Source organism: Peromyscus leucopus, chromosome 18 (genome assembly GCF_004664715.2).
Source record: "Peromyscus leucopus breed LL Stock chromosome 18, UCI_PerLeu_2.1, whole genome shotgun sequence".
NCBI classification, from domain to species: domain Eukaryota; kingdom Metazoa; phylum Chordata; class Mammalia; order Rodentia; family Cricetidae; genus Peromyscus; species Peromyscus leucopus.
In genome coordinates this window covers 41,716,835-41,735,060 of record NC_051078.1, presented here as the reverse complement: position 1 = coordinate 41,735,060, position 18,226 = coordinate 41,716,835, and the positions used below count along the sequence as shown (strand labels likewise).

The window sequence follows — 18,226 nt, the reverse complement described above, 5'->3', positions numbered from 1 at the left end:
TGGGAGTATGGTGTCACTAAGTGCAGAGCAGGTGACATCAGATAGACTTCTTCACCATGGAACTTCCCATGAGCTAGATACTCTTGATACACATTTGCAGCTGATCTGAAGATTTTTTTGTGTGATATCTCTTGAACAACAAATACTCTTTTATGAGTGCTGACCTAAGGAAACATCTTGGATCTTTGGGTGTCTTTTAATAACATAACTGGCATTTGGGGTAGGAAGTCTGGTATGTAGGCAAGCCCTAAATGTCTTAGAAAAGATTGCAGTGGCTGACAGGGTACTGACTGACTGACTGCTTCAGTGTCTCTGTAAGGCTGGGCCTGTCCTTCTCCAGTTTCTCTACACAATGGAGTCTTTTAAATTTTTAAGTTTCCTCTCTCTTAGAAAATCCACAGTCATGTAGTTATATAGCATGCAAAGGGTGCCAAATATAACCATAGACTAAAGGATTTCTAAGGAATTTGTATTTTAATAAGCCTTTGCTTTTGGATCATATCATCCTCTATGGGAGTACTTCTCAGCCTTTCTAACACAGCGACCCTTTCATAGAGTTCCTCATGTTGTGGTGACCTCCAGCCATAAAACCGTTTTCATTGCTTCTTTACAACTGTGATTTTGCTACAGTTATAAATTACAATAGAAATATTTTGGGGGATAGAAGTTTGCCAAAGTGGTCCAGACTCACAGGTTGGGAACCACTACTCTAAGTCATGAGTTTTTAGTAGGCTTTGAACATTTTTGGACCAGGCCAAGTGTCTTACCACCCTTCAAACTCTTTTCAGTCTTGGTGGAGCACTTCCATATTAAGGGATGCTCGTACACACTTCTGTGCCTATGGCAGGTCCTCCCTAGAGGGCCCTTAGAAGTCTTTGGAGAAACCAGTAAGGAAGTTGTGGGAGTGTCTCAGCACAGACATGTCAGTCATCCCTGGGGATCCCTAACAGTCTTCTTGTTGAGTGAATGAGACCATTTCCCTCTTCCCTATCCCAGAAATAGATCTGTGAAGGAGATGTGTAAAATATCCTGGAGAGGAAATGGCAAGTAGATAGCTAGAAAAAAAAAAAAAAAACATTAAAAATCCTAGTGGATTTTTTGTTTTTGTTGTTTTGTTTGTTTGTTTCTCAAGAGGAAAATGCAAAGTGGAGCTCAAGGGAAGTTGGAATCACTGCACCAGCCACAGGTTCTGCCTCCTTTCTTCATGCCACCAGTCTGGAGTTGCTGCCCACAGGGCACTGTTTGGTTTAAAGCTATGAGAAGCTCCAAGACAACCTCGTGGGGAAGGCTTCGAAACTAAGAAAGCATCATTTGCCCCCTTCCTGTCACTTCTCTCTGGAAGCAATTAGATTAATTAATCCAGCTTCCACAGCATGACTGATTCTAATACTTGCTTGAGGTACATCGATAATGAGATAGATAGATAGATAGATAGATAGATAGATAGATAGATAGATGATAGGTGGATGGATGGATGAATGGAGAGAGAGATAGAGATGATAGATAGATAGATAGATAGATAGATAGATAGATAGATAGATAGATAGATGATAGGTGGATGGATGGACAGACGGATGGGTGGATGGATGGATGGATGGATGGAGAGAGATAGAGATGATAGATAGATAGATAGATAGATGATAGGTGGACGGATGGACAGACAGATGGATGGGTGGATGGATGGATGGATGGAGAGAGATAGGATGATAGATAGATAGATAGATAGATAGATAGATAGATAGATAGAATAGAAAGTTATCATTCTTCTTTTTGCACAATCACATGGCCTCTAGTTACCCCCAAGTTGGTTCTGTAAGTGATCACAACTGCTGGGCTTCTCTTCCAACTTTTCCTCCAGTTCTGACTGGTCCCTGAAAGGATGTTGTGATAATACAGCCCTGAAGGTGTGTTGTAAGCCCACCCCACATTTTTGTATTTTTTACTTCTCGATATTACCCTAGTGGGTAATAAAGGTGAAAGTCATAGGAAAAAGTGGGCACAGGCTCTTGTGAACCCCGTCTTCTGAGCTTGAGTTTACAACTGAGCAGGGCGGCGTGAATTCCCACCGTGGAGTTTTGAACACTTAAAAACAAATGGAACTCAGAAAAGCAGCATTCAGTATCAGCGGGCACCCCTGTGTTTCCCGGTTTCTATTTGGCTAACTTGTTAATGCTCTAGCTTCCTACCCTTAGACCCCATACCTTGTCTTCAGGGGTTAGCTGGAATCCTGAATGGCAGACTGTCAACGTAAAAAACACAGTGAACGGGGAAAGGTCAATATGTATCTTTTGTTTCAGTTTCTTCTTTTAGAAGGTTTTGATGTGTTTTTCCCCCCTCTCTCTCTGATTTGCAATAAAATTGGTTCTGCTACGAGACTAACATATGGGATACCTTTACTACAAAAGAGATATGAAAACATTCTGGCATATTTTAAGTGTTCAAAATAGGTCTTTTTCAGGACTGTAGTTCTCAATGGCTCCTTCTTTCTATACTCGTTCCTGGGTCTTATCCATACCTAGGCAGCTGATGTCACACAAAAGCAATGGTATCAACTGAGAACTTGCTGGAAATGCAAATTCTCAGGCACTCACTAGCTCAGACTGGCAGAAACAGAGAACTTGGGCGTGGCCCACTGGCCCATGTTTTAGTAGCTCCTCCAGGTGATATCAATGCAAGTTTAAGTTAGAGAATCACTGATGTGTGTGTGCATTGTTATGTATCCTAGAATGTTTTAGTCCTCTTGCACATTAGCTGCTTCAGGAACTGCCACAGACTCATGGCTGTATGGATCGATAGCCAGTTGATAATTGGCTGTATGGATCGATAATGCTGACGTACATTATGAACTGCAGGTTCCAGGGGATGAGGGTGAGAGGTCCTCTTCTGCATTCAGAGCACCAAGTCCAGGCACAGGATGGCTGATCACTGACTCTGTTGAATGACATTAACTAAACTCGTGAAGAGTTTGCTGCATCCATCACTGGTGGCTGCCTCCTAGGATGAGCCCTGAGAGGTCCAGTAGCTTACTCGGCTCACATAGCTTGAATGAAACAGTAAAACCAATGTCTTGACTCAAGAAAAGTGCCCGTGTTCAAATCAGTTTCCCACAACCCCCACATTCAAGTCATAATGGTGATGGTTAGAAGAGTGATTGAAATAACAGCTTTCAAGTGACTGCTGTATGCCACCTGCTACTCCAAGCTGGCTTTGTGCCTTAATATGATTACCCATAAATACAGGTGCTATTATTATGCCTTTAACAGAAGACCTTGAAATACATACATTGCTGCTGCTGCTGGTGGTGGTGGTGGTGTGTGTGTGGTGTTGGACTCAAACCCTGGACCCCATGCATGTAAGGACAGGATTTTATTGCTATATTAAATGCTCAGTTCCTGATGTTAGGTTTCTTCTTTTCAATGCTCAGATGTTTTTCCTATTGCTTCTTTTTGTGTGCTATTGTGTGCCAGAGTTGCCACTACATCTACCAATGAGCATGTAGGAAACGCCCACATATCTGAAGTTGTGATTTTAGACAGAGAAGCAGAAGGATGAAATTTCCGTCCTTGAGATACTTAAAACCAAATTGGGAAAATAGGCTGGTCTTCAAAAACAGAAGGTAAAGGTAAATACATAGTTAAATACCACTTGTTGGTTGTTTTTACATGTTCAAGGAGGTTAATGGAATTGAAACAGAGCAGAGTACACCCCGGACCTGAAAGAAATTCCTTGTGATATACTGGGGCTTGAACACTTTCTCAGAATAACTGTCATCGAACTGTTGAATTCCACACCCCTGCCCCGCAGTAGCCATTAAAGTTGTCACCGTCACTAGGGTCATAGAGGATGTTGATCTGTCATCTCATTTGTATTTTGTATTTGCTGAGAATAGTGTCTAGACTATAGAGTATGTACTAAATACAAATCTATGAATGAAGGACCAGGAGCAGAAGAAAAATGTGGTAACAGAACAGCAAATATGGTTGCCCAAGTTTCTGTTTAGGCGGGAAGGTAGATTGTCAGCATCCTATGTGTCCCAAAGAAGGTTGAGCAAGATCTCCATGCTTCATAGAGTGCTTCAGCTCAAAGGAGCATAAGGGCAGCACCTTTGTTATTTGGAAGGCAGACGTCCACTCCTTCACTGGGGTGTAGTATTGCCTTAGCAGCTGTGATCCGTAAGCCCTCTCTAGAGAAGAAAACTCCTAGGTCCACGGTGCTTTTGAAAACTGAGAACCAGCATTTCTTGTCATCAATTTCATTTCCCTTGGTTTTCCTCCTACTTAGTAAACCTTTGAATGCCAAACTAAAGCTTGGTTCCACCCCATGCTCCCTTCATAAAAACAGCACCAGTAATTGAAAGCAGAAAGCGGTTCCTTTATTCTGACTCATGGGACACAGGTAAGCTTCCTGTTTGGATTCCTCCTTAGCTTTCTCTTTTCTAACACTGGAAGGAAATCTGGATACAATTATCTGCTTTTGCGACTAAATTCTTTCTGATTCTTATGGTGAAAAGGCAGTCTCTCATCAGAATAGGACTGTCAGATAGTATCCTTTGACTCAACAAATCCATTCCTGAGAGCTCATTCTTATCAATGACCTCTGATTAGAGCATTATCTTTACAAGAACACTTCATTGTTGCATTAGCTAAAACAATAATAAAACTGGAAATAGCCAAAACATCTAGGAATACAAAAAAGCTTGAAGAAACCAAGGATAATAAATCTACCCAATAAAATATCCCACAGCTTTAAAATTATAACTTTGAAGATCAGGTGGCAACATGGGAAATACTTGCAATAAAACATTAATTAAATGGAAGAAATATAACATAACATTAAATTTTGGCTGTGACTATAGCTACATAAAAATAATCTACCCCTGGATGAGAATGAGGAAAAATTATTTTAAAAATGAAGGTAATGCAATTTGTTGGGATATTTAACTTATGGGTAAACTTTCATGATTTTTACTATGAGTTAAAGTTGTTAAAATTTTTGAAATTCAGTAGGATTGGAAGTGAAATTGTCTAGCTATGTGACTGAGCTGAGTACCCCATATGAAACAGAGTCATGGTTTTATGAATGGTAGGTGAGCATCCAATGCCTAAGCTGTGTCCTTGGTTGCAGAAGTTCAAAGACTTCTATCTCATGTCACCACATTACTCAGGAGAAAACTGTTTAATGGAAGTGCTTGAACCCTTGAGTTGGAAGTTCAGCTTAGAAGATCTCACCTATCATCTTCATGGATATCAGCATCATGTGGTATGGAAGTCTCACTAACGGTGTCAACTTCGGATGTTTTTATCACCAGAGAGTTCTCCCACTTTTAGAGTGTCCCTAGGAGGGAAGCCTGGCTCTGTTACTTAATAGACTAAGTTACTACTTAATCTTTGTAAATCTCAGCTTCCTGACATATTAGATGGATGCAGACATAATGCCCACTCCATGTAGATACTAGAAAGATATAAATAAGACATGCAAAGTAATAAGACATGAAAAGTTTAATAGGAATCACTTAAAAGAGATGATGCTATTGGTTATATGTTGTTGCAAAGGCTTTGGTTTTACAAATGTCACAAAGAAAACAGTGTTTAATGAAAACATTTATAGACTCTTTTGATTTTATCTCTGGATCATTATGTACTGTCCTCCGGCTCACTAGCTAGTCAATTTCCTCTAGATGCCAGTCATTAGTGTTCTTGTTTATATGGAAGTATTGTCTACACTATTCTGTGTAAGTCAGGTTGAGAATTTAAACTTCAAAGGAGGTAACATAGCCTCCTTAGCAACTCTGACATTTAGAGAAAGGCAGCATTTCAAGTCAGGTAGACAGCCTGGGGCAACACTCATGGGGATGCCTCAGATGCCTAACCCAGATGGGGGATATGAGAAGACTCATATGCCAAGAGCCACAGCCAAGGACGAGAGAAGAATGTGGTTTGAAAGAAGAGTGTTAGGACATCCACAGCCTGGAAAGAGCAGCAAAGGGTGATTTGTGGCCTGTTGAGTACCAAGGAAAAGGTTTGGCCAAAGAAGGCACAGATGTTCTGAAGAATGTGAGGAATTTATGACAGTTTATGGTCCCACTGCAAGAAATGTCTGCCAAAGGGAAGTCTCAGTAGAGCAAGTCTACTTGAGAAGAAATGAAGAGCCTGGGACTTCTCAGTTGACCTTTGTCTGAGTGTTTTCTTGATCCAGAAGCAGGAAAGATGAGAGGAGTTCGATTAGGAGCAAAATGAATGGGTGAACCTTTAGAAGTAGATGCAAGTGTTCCTATTCTGTCCTTTTCCTATTATCCTTTTCTTTCAAATACTTCTTCAGTGACAGAAGCTTACAGTCCAGATGAGTTTGATTTGAATGTGAACTGACACAGCTTCACATGCTGAAGGCCTGGCTTCCCAGCTTGCAGTACTAGTGACAGGTGGTTGGAGCATAAAGGCAATAACTTCATGAATGGATGACGCTGCTGATGGTACCTAAATGGACTATCAAGAAGTAGGTCTTGGTTTGAGGAAGGAGGTCACTGAAACATACATTTGAAGGGCATATCTTATCTACCCATGTCACCATGTTTCCCTCCCTGACACACACACATACTCTTCTCCCTTCCCCTCCCATTCCCATTCTCCATCCCTTCATGAGGTGAAAACATATCTCCACCATGCCTTTCTAGCATGATGTTTTCTGCCTTGACACAAAAGCATCCTAAAAGCAATGGAACCAGCTAATCACAGACTAAAACCATGAGTCAAAAAAAAAAAAAAAATCCTTCCTCCTACAAGTTGCTTATTTCAGGTATTTTATCACAGCCACAACAAGATAACCAACACAGCGAAAAGAGCCTTGAGGTGCTCTCTGTCGGTTCTTATCAGAACTCCTACTACACAAAGCCAGAAGCTTCATTGCCCTCCTCTCTCTCTTATTGTGTGGAAATGGCTAGGAGCCCTTGTGAGTTATTTCTAGAAGTTTACAGATGGAGTTCTTTCGTGAATGTACATGTATTTGTCATGGTGGAGACTGTGGAGACCACACCCATCAATAGGTCCATGGACTTTAAACTGTCCTTTCTTCCAAAGATGAGAAGCTTTGTGTGGGATTAGGACAAAGAAGGTCCTGGAAGGCCGGCTGAAAAATGGAATGAGAGCTGCCCTTCTGAGAGACTATAGATCACAAGAGACAGTTAGAGCCCCATTTCCTGCTAAAGTAGGGACAGATTTTATTCCATGAGTGCCCTAAACGGAGCTTTCCTAAACCTAGATCTGAGCTAAAGTGAGCAGATGGAGGCAGTCAGAGGAAATACAATGGCCCCCAGACAGCCATGCTGGCCCAGTGTCCCCGGGCACCAGCCACCTTCCAGCTGTGTGTCACAGTAGGGCTCACATTTTCTCTCTACACCAAGCCAACTCATTCGGCAACTGTGAATAAGTTCTGCGAAGAACTGGAAAATGACTTCTGAGGCAACGGTCTCCAGTTCTCAGAAAGGAAATTCGCAGAAGGCCAAAAGGCCATTGCCTCAGACCAAGTCCCAGGGCAGAGCACTGTGGCCATTCTGTGTTTAGGCTTGTAACAAAAAGTACAAATAAAAATGAGATTACTTTATCCAACAGCATACCCCAAAGTGGTTTTTCTATGCTGAATTTAGTGAAATAATCAGAAGAGTCAGATTTTTTTTCCTGGTAGATAATTATATTTGCTAAAAAGCATTTAATGAGTTTTGGAATGTAGGCATGATATTAGTCCCAGATGAAATAAAGATGAGAACATCTTCCAACTTGGAGTCAAGCTATTACTTGACCCTCACTCTCCCTCTTTTTCTCTATTCCTCCTTTCTCTCCTCTTCCCTTCCCCCCCCCCTCACTTACTCATAGCTCACCTCGTTTGGGTGGGGCTAGGTTGGGAATATAAAGGATCAAAGCTCACAGGCTCCATGATTGCCAAAAGCTTTCAGAGAAACCACTTTAGTTGACTCTGATTTTGTTGCGATGCCCAAAGACATTAAAAAAAAAAAAAAAAGCTAACATGAAGGAATTTGAAGAAAACACAGAGGCCTTTTGATTATATTTAGGAAATCAAATACTAGGAAAAAGGGGCGGCAATGGTGGCAGCAAAAATCCACAGAGAAAAGCAATAATGGTCCAATGAGTCCACCTTTATCTGAAATGTCCCGAAATAATATAATTACTTATTATATGTATTTATAGTATAATATCTACTATATTAAAAATGAACCATCTGGCTTCAATCTGTATGCTCGCTTGATGCTTTGACAAATAATATATTCTGACTTGTTTAAGAACTCCTTGTATCTTTAAATATTAGTAACCTTAAAACAAGTTGGTTTGACAGAGAGAGACAGAGAGAGAGAGTAAAAGAATGAGAGAGCAGGAGGAAGAGGGAGAGAAAGTGAGGGAGCACTTGAAAAACCATGTTTACTACCTCTTACCTGATGCTGTCCCCTGGGAACATGTTGGATAGCAATGATGTTCACGGTGGCCTGCCTAGAAGCCGGTTCACATTACCTAAGGTGGATTACCATGACCTGTAACTAGTCTTTTCTGAGGAAACTACATGTGCCCACCTGAAAGGAAGGAAGGGTCTGTCACACAGGAGGTCCATACGCCATTGACAGACACTATGGAAACTGGGGAGATAAAACCCCCACTGATTACCAGGAAGTTAAACATTCTGATCAACAATATTAACAACTCTCCTGCCCATGGTAAAGAGCCACTTCTTGTGAAGGTAACAGTAAAAGGCCCATTTAAAAGGGAATTATACAGGCCTAGAGAGATGGCTCAGCAGTTAAAAGTACTCAATGTTCTGTAAAGGACCGGGATTCAATTCCCAGCACCCACCTGGTGGCTCACAGCTGTCTTTAACTTCAGTTCCACATGTTCCAACACCCTCCTCTGACTTCCATAGGCACAAGGCATGATTGTGGTACTTTAAAAATACATGCAGGGAAAACATTTATACACATAAAATTTTTAAAAAAGCTTTTAAAAGTTGAAGAAATTTTTATAAAAACACTTTTTTTTTTGCAAATTCCCAATTAAATGAGAGGTATTCTTCTTTATTAACACCTTGGTTAACAATATGTAGCTTGTATCTTCCTATTGCTTTAATACCTCCCCAAAAAAATGAGTTTCTGGAGGGTTCTTTCCTATTCTCCTCCCAACATACACTTGAACCCTACCTTGAAGGGCCTCCACAATCCCCACAGACTTTCCTGTCTTTATCTGTTAATCAAGATCAGAACTTGATATATTCCTTCATTTTTTGACTGACCCTAACTGTCCTTAAATTGAGCTGATGAAACTTGCTTGTATCTGAAATTAATAAGACAGAGAAGAAACTTCTGATTCTCTCATTAGATCTTCTGCTTTGCTACTTTGCCCTCTTATTCCAGAACAGCATTCATGTGCCAGATGTAAACATTATTTATTCCAAACGCGGGAAGCACGGCCAGCTTGGCACTATTGAGAGTCATGTCTTCAGCGAGGGTGCCTGATGTTATCCAGAGTTCAGTTTGGTCATGGGAATGAATCTCTGAGAGTCTGGGTAGCGTGTGAGTCCAGGAGAAGTCTCTAAGGCTGAGATCCAGCATTGCGCTCAATATACCACACCGCCATCTTTCTCTCCCTGTCTGCGTATAGCTCAGCACCGGGTGCTATGGAAACACTCCCTGGGATGTTTCAGTCTGAAGACATAGCAGGAAAGGACTGTCATGCCCAACCCAACCAGCATCTGAGTACACATCAGGCAGTTATTTATGCCACTTACCACCCAAACTGTCTCCTCCTGCCCACCCTCCTCCTTTCCTCTCTCTGTGTGTTTCAATCTGTCATTGACTCTGGCTGCCTTTTCCTCTGCCATGGTGCCAAGAGCTGTTTCTGCTGCTGCTGTGGAGGCCGTCTTCCAACAGTTTGCTCTTCTGGTGCAGGGCCCTCTTGTCAGAGCCTCCACCTCTCAAGGTTCTCCATGCAGACATGCCAGACTTCCCTGGCAGTTATCACCCCTTTACCTGCCATGCTGACCCTGTCACACCCACCCCCGGGAAAAGGTCCAGATGTGCCCCAAGTGCAAAAAAAAAAAAAAAGCCAGAAGCCTCAGGAAAGGAGACTGACAGGGAGCAGCGCCCCTGAGATCCCAGGGCAGGTGCCAAGTTGCAAAGCAAAGAGAGATGATAGACTCTAGAGTAAAACTAAAAATAAGGAGGGTGTGCTTTCATACCCCCTTGGCTGATTCATCTCTCTGTGGCACCAGAGAGAAAGGCATTGCCCTCTAGTCATGAGTGCCTTGTGTTTTGACTACAAGGCCGCTATCGCAGCTGAAAGTATAGTAGGATTAACAGTGTATGCATTAGAGATAATATCAACAGCCAGGCTACTATCTCCAGATTAGAGCCAGACTCTATGCCAATTTTTGTCTCAATCTTTCAGAGAGAGAAAGGCAGGGGAGTGGCGGCGGGAGGGGGAGGACACTGAAGCTCACACAGGCAATCCTCGGTACCCTTGTTATCCCTTCTCTTATAGTTTCTACCGCATCCAGGCACAAGTCCAAGATGGAGTAGTGATTAGTGGTCTGGTAATACTGGATACTTGATGACTATTCATTCCCAAAGCAGACCTGGCAAGGAGGAAGCCCTCGTTTTCAATTATCCAAGGGGGAACGAGTATCTAATTCCTAGCCTACCATGAACTCAGCATGGCCTGAGCATTCAGCCTGATAGTCATTAGTGAGGGGAAATAACACCATCAGACCAGGAAAAGCAAGGTAAAGGGAGGAGGGAGGTGAACAAGACAAGAGAAGGACACCTCTCGGGTTGTGTGTTCCACCCACACTCACCTCATGCCTTCAAACCATTTTGAAGTAAGTTGGATACTGAAAAGCAACGGTTTTAACCAGTAGGTTATTTGAAAGAAAACCAAGGTAGCAATAGGCAAAGGTAACCATATGTGACATTATGTTATTAGACCTGATTGGAGGATCCATCCTTGCCGTCAACTCAGGACTAGTCAGGGTGGTTTACACACATAAAGTTTACATATGCTTCCAAGGGAACAGTTACTCATTCACCTTAATGCAGACAGCCCTTGTCTATCAAGAAAATCTGTTTTGAATGAACTTTCTTTTGGGTAAGGGAGAATGCATTTTAAACAGTGAGGAAGACAATTCTTGCCCAAGTTGCTGTGTTAATCAGCAAAACCGAATCATACAGACAGCCAATATTTACGTAGTTCACTGCATGCCAGACATTAGACAAAGAGCTACTTAATCCTCACAGCACTTCTAAGATATTTTTTGGTATGGCAAATCTACTTATGAAGATCTGAATCTTAGAAGATTGGGTTCAAGCCTGGCAGTGGTGGCTCGTGCCATTAATACCAGCACACAGTAGGCAGAGGCAGTTGGATCTCTGTGAGTTCAAGGCCAGGCTAGGCTACAGAGTGAGTTCCAGGAAAGGCACAAAGCTACACAGAGAAACCTTGTCTCAAAATACTTAGAAGAAGGAGGAGGAGGAAGAGGAGGAGGAGGAGGAGGAGGAGGAGGAGGAGGAGGAGGAGAAGAAGAAGAAGAAGAAGAAGAAGAAGAAGAAGAAGAAGACTCATAGAAGAAGACTCATGCAGTTGAATACGTGGCAGAATCTAAACCATCAGACTCAGTCCTTTGGGCTTTAAGCACTCGGTCTACTGCCTCTGTCATCGTTGGGACAGGTATTACTGGCAGATCTCACTGAGATTCTGTGATTTTCTGTAAGTGGAAGAAATTGCCTAACTAGTTAATGATAGCTAACTTACATAGAAAGCCCCACTGAAATAATTTCAACATAAAAATGACCTCTTGGCATCTGATTACCTTTCACCTTAGACACTGATAAACCAAACCGTCCCCTTAGGACAACAGTTTCTGTGCAGTGAAGCATTTCTCTTGCCAAAGTAGAATTTTGTTGGCTGTGTCTATCTCCTTCAAGCCTTGGAATAAGCCCCAAGCTAGTAAATTCTGCTGTCCTGGCAAGATGCTCACCCTCCAGGGCATTGTATCAGGCTAAAGTAATACATCATGTTGCTTCCCATTCTGTCAGGCCATTTCTCTAAAGAGTCTTAAAGCAACAATGTTTCTGCTTTGGATCTCAGCTGTTCCTGCCCCTAAGCCTTGCGCTTTGACTCCCTGACCTTGGAAACAAAGGGGACTCCAACAGTCTGCTTTCCATACCTGCCCTTGAATTGGGGCTTCCAAAAGAACAGGGACTCAAGACAGGAGCAGCCTCCTGACGCTCTGTGTCATTCCTTTGAGACCCAGAGATACATAAACATTGACATGATTGGGAAACAAGGAGACTTTGATCCTTGGCATTATAGCGATTTAGTAGCCGAGACAGGGCTGCTGAGTGGTGGGGGTGGGGTGGGTCACATAGGGTCACGATTCCTAGAAAAGATGACTTCATCCAAACTGAGGAGTGGAACTGGCAAACACTGCCAATTAAACATTAACACAGACCAGAAGTGAAATCGATGCCTGAACTTGATAGGTTGTCCAGACTGTTTCTGACACATTGTTCGTAGAAAAGAGAACATTTTCTCAGTGTCCACTTTTACAGATGCCAAAGGTCAAGCTTGGGAAAGATCCTTTCACAGAAATGCAGCCCTGAACACCGGTATTCAGAAAAGGATCAGTCAGGCATTATTTCTAAATATAGGTTTTAAAACTTATGCAAATAATCCTAATTTGAAAACCTTTAATATTGATGAGGATTCGCTTTATTCTCTGATATGTGTGAGTCTATAAGTGCAAACCTGTGTGATCATGAATAGCAAATGACGGGAGCAACAATAAGTTGCCTTTCTCCATCTTTACTAAGCACATAGTCCACACACACCTTATTAATTTATTTCAATTAAATATGACTTCTATAAGGTTTTGAAAGTTTACTGTAAGTCTTATGGATTCAGGAAATATCAACCATACAATGTTTGTATGTTTGTTTGTTTGTTTGTTTGAGACAGGGTTTCTCTGAGTAGACCTGGATGTCTTGGGACTCACTTTGTAGAGCAGGCTGTCCTCAAACTCAGAAATCCATCCACCTGCTTCTGCCTCCTGAGTTCTGGGATTAAATGCATATGCCATCACCACCCAGCTAACGATGTTTTATATTAGGATTCATGAAGCACGTCAGTTTTCCATAGAAAGCTATCAGAAGTAGGAAATATTGGGAAGTAACTTCCATCTCGGCAAATGAAAATTAAAATGTTGCCAGGAGTTGTAGCATAAACCGACAATCCCAGCACTCAGGAGACTGGAGCTCATGAGTTCAAGGTTAAGGCCAGTCTGAGCTATGTAGCAAAACCCTGTCCCCAAGGAAACGAAGGAAGGATGGAAAGAAAAAAGGAAAGAAGGAAGGAAGAAAGGGAGGGAGGAAGAGAAGGATGGTGGAAAGGAGAAAGAGGGGGAAGGAGCAAGGGAGTAAGGAAGAAAGGATGTTAAAATGCTAAAACATGAGGCCAGGGGTTTAGTTCATTGGTACAATGTGTGCTCAGCCAGCATAGGACCTTGTGTTCTATTCTCAGGACAACAAAAAGAATTTATTGGGCAGCTGCAAGATTACTTCTTATACAATTTTCAGAACTTTCCTACTAATATCCAGTGCAGATTGAAGTCAACTGAATTAATTTTTATTAGATAAGTTTGCCCACAGACCAGTACTGACTTAAGAATCCAATCATTCAGACTTATTCTGAATTGTCAGTGAATCTAGAGGTTGACAAAAAAAAATCAACTTATATAAGAAAACCAGTGTTCTGATTCCTACAGATTCTGTGATATTTGGTTGCATAATCAATCTTCAGCTAATAAAAGTTAAGGGCCAATTGTTTATTATCTAATAATTCCATCTATGTTTTCTATCAGGTGTGTGACTGAGAATTTTCTAGAAATAGCCTCCAAACCCCATCTTTAATTTTCTTGCCCCTTCATCCTGTTATCAATTTTTAAAAATTAATTTAATTTTAAAAAGAATCTACTTTGGTACCTCCTCCTCCTATTAGCAATTGTTTTAAAGAATTGTTGTATTCTTTGTAACCCAGAAAAGAATAAGCATATGTCTTCAAAACTAGGTACATTCCTGTTTTGAAAATGCTTGCCTTTGTCATTATTAAAATATTGATTCATAAAATCAATGTTTCATTCTTTCCAATGGAGAGTTTAAAGAGCTTTTACAGCCAGAAAAGGGGAAATTTCACAGAGAATCAAAGTTAAGTACAGTGCTTCAAGTACATTTTCAGAAAGTGATGAGAAACACAAATTCGTGAAGATGGGTAGAGGTAGCTTTACTCGTGATGGATGGGCAGGACTCTTTGTTCTAGAAACAAAGACCCCAGTTAAATCTCTGAAGTGCATGCTTCTCCTCAGAGACAGAGATGAGTGAGTTGCTTGCATCTGTGACAAAATGTGATACTCAGCTAATTAGTGTAGTTTTGATGATACTACAGTTCTGCCCCAAACCCCTGTAACTAGCAACTTGGCCCTGAAGATTATTGAATTACTCCAGTGACCATGCATTATTTAAAGGAAAGTACTGCTATTATAGAAGTCAGATCTTTAACTATTGGAAGTCTATGTGTTGGCCTATGTTTAAAATACAGCAGTGTGTTATGCCTAAACCTTATGCCTACTCAAAGTCTAAGTGGCCAGTTTGTCTGTTAAGCTGTCTTGGAGCTGTATTCTAGATGATCCCAAACCAAGATATTGACAAAATAAATTTATTAGTATAAATTTTCAATGTTAAGACTTCATCAGCAAAACATCTGCAGAATGTTACAGTCTAATGGTTAAATGTGTAGACAGTAAGAGAACCCTTGGATCACATCTCGTTGTGAAAGATAATGGCCTTGTCACCTGTCCTTTACCACTGCATTGGGTAGAAACAAGGAGAAGTGTTTTGAGCATTCTGGAGAAGACAAATGATAAATGTTCACTTTCTAAGTTTGAAAATGCTTGAAACTCTTCCTTGAAGTCAATGTGTTTCCCAACTATGCTGACTAGCCAAGATTTTCTATAAACTCTCTGGAATAGAAAGGACCACATTAGTCATCCACTTTCCAATATAGGATTCTGCTCCTAAGGTCAGTGACAGGTATTTGTATAGCCTTTACTTAGCTGCTTCCTATAGCGAGGAGTTCATTACATTTCAAGAAAGTCTGTTTTCTTTAACATTTTTATTCAAATTGTTTTAAATCTTTTATGTTAAGCCAATTTTGTTTTCTGTTTCCCTGATAATTCTGATTCTGCCAATCAGAATAAACATATGTAATAAGTAGTTTTTAAAGGCAATGATGTAGCAACCAGTTCTATCTCATTAAAAAAAAAGTGATTGAAATTTGCTGTAATTTAGCTGTGTTTAAGATACATACTTATATCAATAGGTGCTGGGGAGATTTGCTTGATTGCCTATATGACAAATTGTATTGCACCAGGCTTCTGTTTTAGATCATAACAGTAAATACTTTTATTCCAAAAAAGACTTACATGAGATAGTTGAAGGTAAAACCTGAAACTTTGACCCACAACTGTGGTCCCTCAATTGCTGAAAGATGATGATTGTTGAAATCAAGCCTATAGGACACTTCAAAGGATTAATTAAGCTTTAAAAAGCAGCAGGTAAACATTTGTTACATTCATAAATTCTGAATACAATACAATGGGTCCATTGTAGTCATTATGAATTGACAAAGAAAAGCATCCCTCTAAAATTGGTAGCTTGAACTCACTGGTTCATGGGAAAATCCACACATGTATACCACTACTCCAATAGCATTCACAAAGAAGATACAGATATAAGATAAAATCAAGTTCCTTAATGGAAAACATTACATAAAAATCCTCAAGCACTCTGCTTCAAAATCCATCAGTCTGTGGACTGGAAAGCACAGCTACCTTTAGAACAAACTACATCAAACTCTAAGCTCTTCTGAGACATACAACAAGCTAGTTGCTATGGTGGTGTGCTATTCTTTGCTGTGGTGATGGTTATTATTTCAGAAGATGAAATAGACCTGTGGTAGACTCATGGCTCTTGAGAGTCACCAAGAAGGGTCATGTAATGTATGGAAATGCTTTCTTCTATCCAAAGGTAATGACTGGCATCCTCTTCTTGGAGCAAGTATTGATCACAGAATTAAGATTGAGAAGCGCTTGGAATAGAAATCTTAAATAGGTCCTAGAATCCACAATCTATCCCTCTCTATTTTCAATCCATAAGCTTGAGTTGTGAAAACATTTGTATTTGATCTAGCTGGGTTTGGAAGTTTCTAGAAGGACTCCTAAAACTCCACTCCTAAATATCAAATAACTGTTCCATAATCAACAAGTAACTCTTTATGCATGCCCTTTAAGAAAATGTGTTATAAACAAAGGACAATCATCCTGAAGGTTACTATTGTGATAGGTATAGCAAAGAGACAGGTTCCTCTCTCCTTTCCCTACCTGCAAAGAGAATCCACATTATGCCCTAGTCTTAACTGGCTAGCCAGTTACAAAACTATATAGAAGTCCTTTGTGGGTTACAAGAGCCATGTACATCAATCTGTGTCTTTCCTCTAATTTATAGTCTCAGGAAAAGATTATAAAAAACAAGAAAACAGAAAACATTGTTTACATTGCCCAGGGGATCAGCTGAATTTCAACTTTGCCAGGGCCTGGCTGGCAAGCAAAAGCCCTGAGTTCACTTCCCTCTTAGTCTTCCACCCAAAAACAAGTAAAAGCATTGCTGAGGCTCCATTGGGGTCAGCCGCCTGGTCCCTCCCCAAGCCCACAACCACAAGCAGCCCATAGGGTCTGCTGTGAGAGAGAGCAGACCCTTCCCAGAGAGAGCGCAAAGGAACTCTCGTGAAGTGACTACTGCCAGCTGCCCTGAGAATAAACCTTCCTTATGAGGAAGCAGCAACGAGGTTCCTGTGCCAAGCATCAGGAAAACATTTGGGTTCTTAGAGGATGCCATAAACAGTTGGCCTTCTCAGCAGCAAGGCAGCCAAACTAGTGTGATAGTGAGCTATTGCCACGGACCTCACTCTCCCCCAGTGAGGAAGCTGAAAATGCCGTTGAAAACTTTGACTTTCAGAACCCCAGTATTATTGTGTCATTATTTATGTGACTATAAGACTTTAATGCCATGCCTTCTTGGGTCAGGAATTAAGATTAAGTATATATCAGGTTGTTAATTGGATTCTTATAGGTCAGTGGTTCATAAATTTCTTTCATGAAGCCTAGATATCAAAGGAGAGATCATAAGTAGTCTACCTCCCAAAGGATGTAAGGGAGATGAGAACAGATCAAAATTGTATAACCCAATCTAAGACAACACAGCTTCATGTTATGTATGCTTGATACACTACTATATAGACAACATTTGATTTCATAAACCTTGTATGGTAACAAAAAATTGATCATTTGGGTGCATGGTAAGTTCTATGTAAGCTTGTTTTATCTTTTCTTTTAATTCTGAAAGCCAGGAAAAGTGTGGTCAAAAACATGATCAAATCAAACCAAAACCTAGCCAAGTAAAGAGATCCAATTGATTTGCAAATATCAAGGGAGGTTTGATATCAGTGTTCTCCCTGGCATTTAGTTCCTTCCATCCCAGTCCAACAGTTTACTGTAAGGAAACAGAAATGGCTGTTCCATGCTTTCTGGAGTGATTGTGCAAACCCCTTTAAGACACTGGAAAAGATACTCCAAGCACACAAGCTAATAAGTAGTTGAGATCTCTTCTGTACCAGGTGCAGTATATTATTTTATTTAATACATTGTTTCATCATATCCTCAGTTCTGACAAGAAAGATGTTATTGCCCATTGTACAATAGATTGAGACCTACAGAGCTCAAGTGACTTTTCTGGAGTTACACAACAGTGTCTTCTGGGCTCCATGAAGCTTGTGGGCTTAACGACAAGTAGGTCAAGAGTTTAAATCCTGACTCCACCGATTACTGCATGAATGACCTTAGGCAACTCCTTCAAACTCTAAGTCTCAGATTTCCCCAAAATAAAACAGGTATATATTTCTAGATTTCAAACTTTGCCTCTATGCAATTTGATTTTACAATAGAAACGGTCAAGAAAAGAACAATTGAGCTGCCCTGTGTACAAAAACTGGACACATTTATTAAAGTCATTAAAAAGACTCAGTTTTTCCAGCATCACGTATTAATTGGTATTCTTGCCCAAGTGTTTGAG

The 18,226-nt window shown here is 40.8% G+C and overlaps 1 protein-coding gene across 7 annotated transcripts in view; it reads left to right on the top strand.

The window, feature by feature from the left end:
• The window catches only part of Igf1 (insulin like growth factor 1), a 72,816-nt gene that overhangs the window by 35,862 nt on the left and 18,728 nt on the right, over positions 1 to 18,226 (top strand). The window lies entirely within an intron of this gene.